We start from the raw sequence: 8213 nt of genomic DNA, 5'->3' as shown, positions 1-8213 counted from the left end.
TGTACTAGTCTTATATGCACGCGATGCGTGCGAGATTATATAAAAACTTAAAATTGCACACACACGCCTATATCAAAATATTGACGGCTATTATTCGTTTAGTTTTTAATTTTGGAATTCAATTTAGTGACATTAGTGATAAATCTCAAATCCTAAATCACATTTCAATATCAGAAACTACATCAATTCATGTACTGAATCACATCAATTTAACAATCTATTAGAGTACATGAAAATGTTTGAAGAGTAAAATTAAAAATTATATCAACTTCGTACATTAGAGCAACAAAACATAATCACATCACAAACCCTCACACACAATTAAAACACCACGCACACAATCCCACGCCCAAAACTGCCAGAATAGTGCCGAAATCGTTGCCCAAAGTCGATAATATCATCAGGGGTGGCGAGATCTCGATTTGGCATTAATTCATCAAATATTCTCCTAGTCTTCAAATTTCTGTGAGAAAAAAAAAACAATTCACATTCAGAGCAAATGAGATAAATGATTTGCATCCACCTTTGAACAGTTTATACCCTATTTTAATTAATGTCTCAACAAGGGGTGGTTGTAATGATTTCCATTTAATTTATCTGATTACAATTGAAAAATTAACACGAAGTATTATTTTCTCAAATATCATATAAATCTTTATGACATAATCAATTTGTACTATATCTAAACTCAATCAACTCAAATAACTAATTAGCTAACCCACTATAGGGGTACTTTCAAACAAAAAACATACTACATAACTCATGGATTATATTAAAATTGCAACAACACAATTAAGTTTTACTTTATTTTTTTCTTTATAAAAAAAGTCATAAGAAAAAGAAAATGAAAGTGGGAATGAATTTTTTTTTTTTGAGTTACCATCCGGTTCACCTCTAGAGTTAATCCGAATTTGGGACGAATTTTGAAAATAATATGATATGATGAACGAGAGGAGAGGAAAAGAACGGTAGCGTTTAATCTTCTCAAAAAGAAAATGTTTTTCATCCTGAAAAAGTAAGATTTATATGTACCTCTTAATAAAATAAACAAAGGAAAATATATATATATTTTTTTCACAAGAAGTTTTACCATCAAAATAAATGGAGCCTCTATATAAGATATCCAAAAGTCAGCTCAATTTTTAGCAGGCTGAGAATATTCATACACGACCCACATGAAAATTGGGCTTCTTTATGTGTTAGACTCCACATGCATTTGTAGAAATGAGCCTATGAACCACTTTGGATAAAAACATGTCAACTCACTGAGTATTTTATAGATTTCGATTGGATTAGTTCTTTCTCAATAATGGACTAGAATAACTGGGCCACTGAGTCTATTTACGACAAAACTATATTAACTATACACACAATAATGTGCGCTTTATAGACATATACTTCATCCGTTCGAAATAATGGGTACACTTATGCATTTCACAATAACCAAGATAAATGATTAAAATGTAAGAAATAAATATAGAAAAAGTGGAATGTTATAAGAAAAAAATAATAAAAAAGGAGCTTACTATTTACCGCCCCATATTACTCAAAACAGTCCCACTATTTTACCACATATCCTCCTTTATTTACCCCCTCATTTAACATTTACCATCCTCATTCCCTCTTACGTTCCCACCTCCGTCCACCAACGACGGCTAGCACCACCTCCACCACCACGTTGCCGGCGAAAAAATGCGTAGTAATGTTTACATAATCGAGTCTACCGGTGTAACGTCGAATTTATTATTATTTTTTTAATCCGCATAAAGTTTTAGAAACTTATGCATTTTTAGCTTGTACCATGGTACAGGCTTATGAATTTTAAGCTTGTACCATGGTACAGACTTATGAGTTTTTAGCTTCGACCATGGTATAGACTTATGCAGTTTAAGCTCGTACCATAGACGGAGCTTAAAATTCATAAGTCTACGCCATGGTGTGAGCTTAATATGCATAAATTTCTATTATTTAAGTTTTTGATTTGTTGTTGAATTTGATAGTCCAATCTACTTGGAAAAAAAAATTATAAACTTATGAATTTTTAGGTCCGACAATGGTATAGACTTATGCAGTTTAAGCTCGTACCATGACGTAGACTTATGAATTTTAAGCTCCGTCCATGGTACGAGCTTAAACTGCATAAGTGTATACCATGGTCGAAGCAAAAAACTTATAAATATGTACCATGGTACAAGCTAAAAATGCATAAGTTTCTAAAATTTGTTCCGGACAAAAAAAAAAAAAAACTCTTGTGAATTTGACATTCCACCGGTAAACTCGGCCATATAAACATTAATACACATTTTTTCGCCGACGACGTGGTGGCAGCAGCGGTGGTGCACGGGGGTGCTGGTTTGCGGTGCTGGACGGTGATGGTCCGGTTTGGGGTGGGAAGGTAAGAGGGTAAATGAGGATAGTAAATGTTGAATGAGGGGGTAAATAAAGGAGGGTATATGGGTAAAATAGTGGGGAGGTTATGAGTAATATGAGTCGGCTTTTAGTGCTCCACATAAAAAATTAGGTTGAGTGGAGTGGGGTAAGAAAAGAAGAATAAAAAAATAGGTTGGGTGAAAAGTTATGAGTAAAAAGAGAATATAAAAATGGATTGAGTGAAATGTTGTAAGTAAAGTGGGAATTAGTGTAAATTCATAAAATATGGTGAGTCATCTACCAAAATTAGAATAAAGCACATTGCCCCTATTATTTTGAAACACCCATTTAAGGAAACAACCCCTATTATAAAAGAGGTCGTTTGTTTGATCATGGGAAGTATAAGGCATAAGAAACTGTTTTCGCCACATATAAGCATTTTCTAGGAAATACTGTTGAGCCAATATGGTTTTGATGATGAAAAACTAAAGTAATCAACTAACGTGGTTTTCAAGTTGTATGTGTGCAAGGATCAATAATAAAAAGTTGTACCCAAGTCATTAATAAAAGAGCTTACTGGAAGTTGATGAGTGTGAGATGCTTATAACAAATAAGCATAAAATCCAGAGCTGGAATTGCAAAGCAGTTCCTAAGGATTAACTCTAGAGAAGCTGGGAGTTATAAAGTTCATGCGGAAGAACTAGAACTCCAAATGAGGTAGAGGAACTTCGAAACAGAAGCAACTGTTCATGAGGGGGAACTCGAACTGAAGACGTTTGGAGCGTATGAGTTTACATTCTGGGCTTCAATGTAAGGGAACATGAACTTGTGTTAGAGGAACTCATCTCTAAGGAACTTGTGTCAGTGGAACTTGGTATGCATCCTAAATATAATATCAGTATGCATTAATCTAATTGTCAGTAAGTTTAGAGTATAAACGTGCATTTAGGAAAATCTATTTAAGAGTTTTAATTTGATTAAAAGTCTTATAATAAAAACATAATTGATTAAGTTTAGGATTCTTAATAAGATAAATAAGGTAATTGATTAAGTCTAAGATTCTTAATAAGATAAATAAGATTTATATTTTGGAATAAATTAATTAAATTGATTAATTAATTAGAGTCCTATTAATTTGGGAATCGTAGGTAGTCAAAGATTAATTTACGTTCATGAGTAGAGAAATTAGGTAGGTTCCTATTAACTTGAGAATCCTATGATATCAGTTAATAAATCACGTTTATTATATCACGTTTAATATAACTGACATTTAGTTGGTTTGTTTTAGGAACATGAAATCATGCCTAGAAACTAGGATGCATTTCTTTGTATTGGCTTGCTCCCCAAGTACATCATACTCCACGTTCGTATATCACGTTCAAATAGTTAGTGGGTTAGTGGTTGTGCTTGGTTCCCAAGTAAAGAATCATGGAGTAGTGACCAAGGCTTTCTTAAAGGCTATAAAAGGATGATTCTTTATTTATTCCAAAGTGCCTGACTTCACAGTCATTCCACATAGTCTGGTTCACGTGGAAGGTAATTAAAGAAATATATTTGTTCCACGTTAATGAGTCAGTTCCTCTGTCCTAAGTTCCTGTCAGTTCCTACACTAAAGTTCATGTTGCTTTACAGTTCTTCTACGCTTCTCATATATTGTAACAAGTTTGGGTTAGGAACTTGAGTGATTTCCTATTGTATTTGGTAAGGCTTTGAGTAAAGTCTTGATAGAGTATTAAACACAACTGAGTGTGAATGTTATACTCTTTGTATGGGATCCTAAGTTCACGGGGAACTTGGGTTGACAGGGTTTCCAATTAAGTTAGTAACAGGGCCGTTCGCTTGATGAATGAGAGCTCGTCGTTAAAATCCCGCTTGGTCGTGGTTTTGTCTTCTTGATAATTTTCAAGAAAATTTCCATGCTAAATTCTCTCTTGCATTATTTTCTATACTTGCTTTTAAGTTTTTTATTTTTTTTTTATTTTTTATAATTTCGCAGAAGTTAGAAGCAAGTTCCAAATTACAATTCACCCCCCCACCCTCTTGTACGTGTTCCATCCGAATAACAAATACGTAGTAGGAAATATTAATTTGGTTGAACATGAGAAGTAAATCCCATGAGATCGATGTTTCACTTACCTACAGGTAATTATGTAAGCATCTTCCTTCATTTAATAAAAAAAAATGGAACTTTAGGAAGTGTGACTTCAATAGGGCCAATCAACCAATACGTTCAATCTCCAACTTCCTAAGAAAATATATTTTCATGATGTCTTATGTCATCCAAACAACACCTAACTATTAACTATCTTATAAAGTACTCACTTGCAATTTTTTCTACACTCTTATTTGGAACTCAGATTTGAAGTTTTTTTTTGACAGCAATTTAAGTGTTACTTCATGTGCAATCCATAAGATGACTCTGAATTGGGCTGACTAATTATTACACGACAAATTACGTAAGGCAGTGTTTGGTAACATGAATTCATTTGAAATCCAGTATTTCAAATGTAAAAATTGAAATTCTGAAATTGAATTTCAAATTAAGTGTTTGGCAAACACTAGTAATTTGATTTCCATAATTTCAATTGAGGATGAAGAAATGAATTGAAATTACATCACTTGACTTGGAATTTCAAATTCACTAATGTGGGCTTAGTTTTTTATTGGCTTGGATTTGACTCAAACCCAATTCCAAATTCTACATCTTTCGAAATAATTGAATTGGGCCAAGTCCAGAATTTCAAATGAAATTCTTGTATGAAATTCTTGTATCTAAACAGGCCAGACCATTATGTTAAATGAAATTAGGATCAAATAGATAAACACACCCTTTTGGCAAGCATTAAACAACACAAAATGGTTTGTTCATTTATTGGCCCACACACTCTCTTTCCCATGCACCGTCTCCCTTAAAATATACTACTACCTAGTAGGTCTTTCCTCACATTTGTGTGACTAGAGAATTTTGTGAATGTTAATGCAATGGGAACTCTATCTCACATGATCAATCGAATTAAGTATGATATGAATGCCAACGCAACGGAAACGTACTCTATCTCACATGATCATCTACACTCTACTTAAGCTAAGGAATCGAATTAAGTATGATATGAATGCTAACGCAAAGGAAACATACACTATATATCTCCAAGATCATCTACTTAAGCTAAGGAATCAAATCAAGAATTATATCATGAGTATGTAGGGAAAGGTCACAATAATATTGTAGCGGAAATAACATAACATTTTCCATTTGCGTAGAAATAAAGTAGGCTATCTATGACTTTATTCTGTCCCACAATCTGTGTACTACTTGTGTGTCATATCCTTTAATTGGTTGATATTACATGTACTTTTAGATACGAGAATAAAAGTGTTGACTAAATACAAATATCAACCAATAAAAAGGAGTGGTACGCACACAAGTTGTGAGATAGAGGATTTTGACTCGCTATTAAATGTATCTCTATATTGCAAAATGAAATAAAACGTAATGTGAATATCTAATCTTATATTGCAGAATGAATACCTATAATCTCTTATCGAATGTCATATAACTAATTAATGAATGGTAAATAAACAACACATATTGTTTTATAATTCTCCACTCATTATGCATTATTTTATAATTTCCTAATTAATCTCCTTATCTTTCTATTTTATTACTTTGATTAGTTTTTTCTTTCTTTGTTCCAAATAAGGAAATTTAATTACCCCAAAATTAGAAAGAAATAGGAGGAATGTGGGTATGTTTTGGACTATTTATAAATTGTGCAACACACTACACACTACACCATCATTCATCAATTCCATCCTATAGCAATTGATTCCAATCAAATCACATAAAAATGAGGTTACTCCAACTTTCAATTGCCTTACTTTATAGCATAACATTCTTATTCAAAACTCATATATGCCTCAATCCAGAAGACAAAAAAACCTTCGTAGACGGCCATAACGTCGCTCGTGCCCAAATAGGTGTCGGTCCGATTTCATGGGACGATAAACTCGAAGCCAATGCTCAAGATTTTGCTAACAAGGTAAAATCCGATTGTGTTGATACCAAAGTTAGCACAATGGGTCCATACGGGAAGAACGTAGCGGTCGGGTATGGAGCCTCCACTAGTTGGGAAGCCATGGGACGATGGACTGGTGAAAAGAACAAGTATGACCACACGTCGAATTCGTGTGTCAAAGGTGAAGAGTGCACTCATTATACACAAGTGGTTTGGCGTAACTCGGTTCGTCTTGGTTGTGGTTTTGTTACTTGTGGTGCTGGCTGGCCTTTCTTTGTATGTCTATATGATCCTCCTGGTAATATCCCCGGCCAAAAACCAAATTAGAGCATATTATTGTTTATACAACGACGTCGTACACCAATTTAAAAGTTTTTAGTTCTATGATTTTGAGTTCTTTGTATGGTTATAAATGAAATCCTCTGGAATAAAATTGTTCAATTTAGTCATACAACTAGGTTAATACCCGTGCGATGCACGATTTATAAAGATCACTTATTAATCTTACACTAATCTAAATATTAAGAGGGGTGATATTAACTTATCCATCCATAATTTACCTATCATAAAAAAATTATAATAGAGGTGATGATTCAACTTTAACGATTTAATATTGACCTATTCGCCAGTTGTCACAATAATAAATTTCGCATCATAAATTTATTTTAATGTTCCGTGTGATTTAAATTGCGGAATTAATTATTACTCTGTAAAACTTATTTATTTTCGTGACATATTGTACACCCTTAGAAGAATGTTATTGCATATGAATTCAATCTTTGTTTAGTATTTATTATTATACTTCTAACTTGTACTATGGTAATATATACTAGTCTTATATGCACGCGATGCGTGCGAGATTATACACGCGATGGATATATTGTCACAAACCTCTTAAATTGATTGAGAGTACAAAAAAATACTACAGAAAACAAAATGCTACGATTATGAGACTTGATTGTGAGTAAAAATAGAAATTGAGTATAAAAATAAGACTTGATTGCGAGTACAACGACTATTCTGTCTCTTTAGCTTCGACTTGTCACTCGACATTTTGACATCTCTCATTCTGTTCATTTTCGACAGTGTCGCAGCTACAATAATGCTAGGATTATGAGGTCCACTGCAATAGAAAAAGAAAAAAGAACGTCGTTCAATAGAAGGAAAAAAAAAAGAAATTGAGTATAAAAATAATACTTGATTCACAGGAAGATATCAACCAAAGGGATATCAATAGATTGTTACTACTTAATACATATTTCAGAATTCAGAATCGATATGATAAAACATGAATGGTTTAAGTTTAATTAAAACAAAAGATGACATCACGAAATATTAGAAGACCAACTCTAGCACTAAAACAACAAATAATCAATTGAACCAGTGAGCTTAACCATGTTAAAATTGCATTACTCAAACCTAGCCTAATACACTGTCTTCTCATGAACAAAACCACCACCACCACCTACGTTTCCTCAAGCTCTAGAATTAAAAGAACAAATTGCCCAAATTCTTACTCAATCAAACATTAGTAAATTACACGAAGTATATAAAAATTAGCAATCAAAAGTAAGGATGCAGGTAGTCCCACAATATTGCTCCTCCCAATCACTACTGCTCTCTTTCTATAATTTCCATCTCATAGCTAAGCAACAACTCAACACAACCGCATGGAACCCAAAAGGTTTATTACCATCGATAAATCTGTTATCAGACCTAAAATTTAAGTTAAACATGTTTTTATGCATTCACAAAGATACTGATTACAAATCATAGGTCTAATTTGGAAAAGACGTGAGATGTATTTTTAATTGTTATATGCGCATT

The sequence above is a fragment of the Spinacia oleracea genome, chromosome 6, assembly GCF_020520425.1.
Source record: "Spinacia oleracea cultivar Varoflay chromosome 6, BTI_SOV_V1, whole genome shotgun sequence".
NCBI lineage: Eukaryota > Viridiplantae > Streptophyta > Magnoliopsida > Caryophyllales > Amaranthaceae > Spinacia > Spinacia oleracea.
This window is presented reverse-complemented; position numbering follows the sequence as displayed.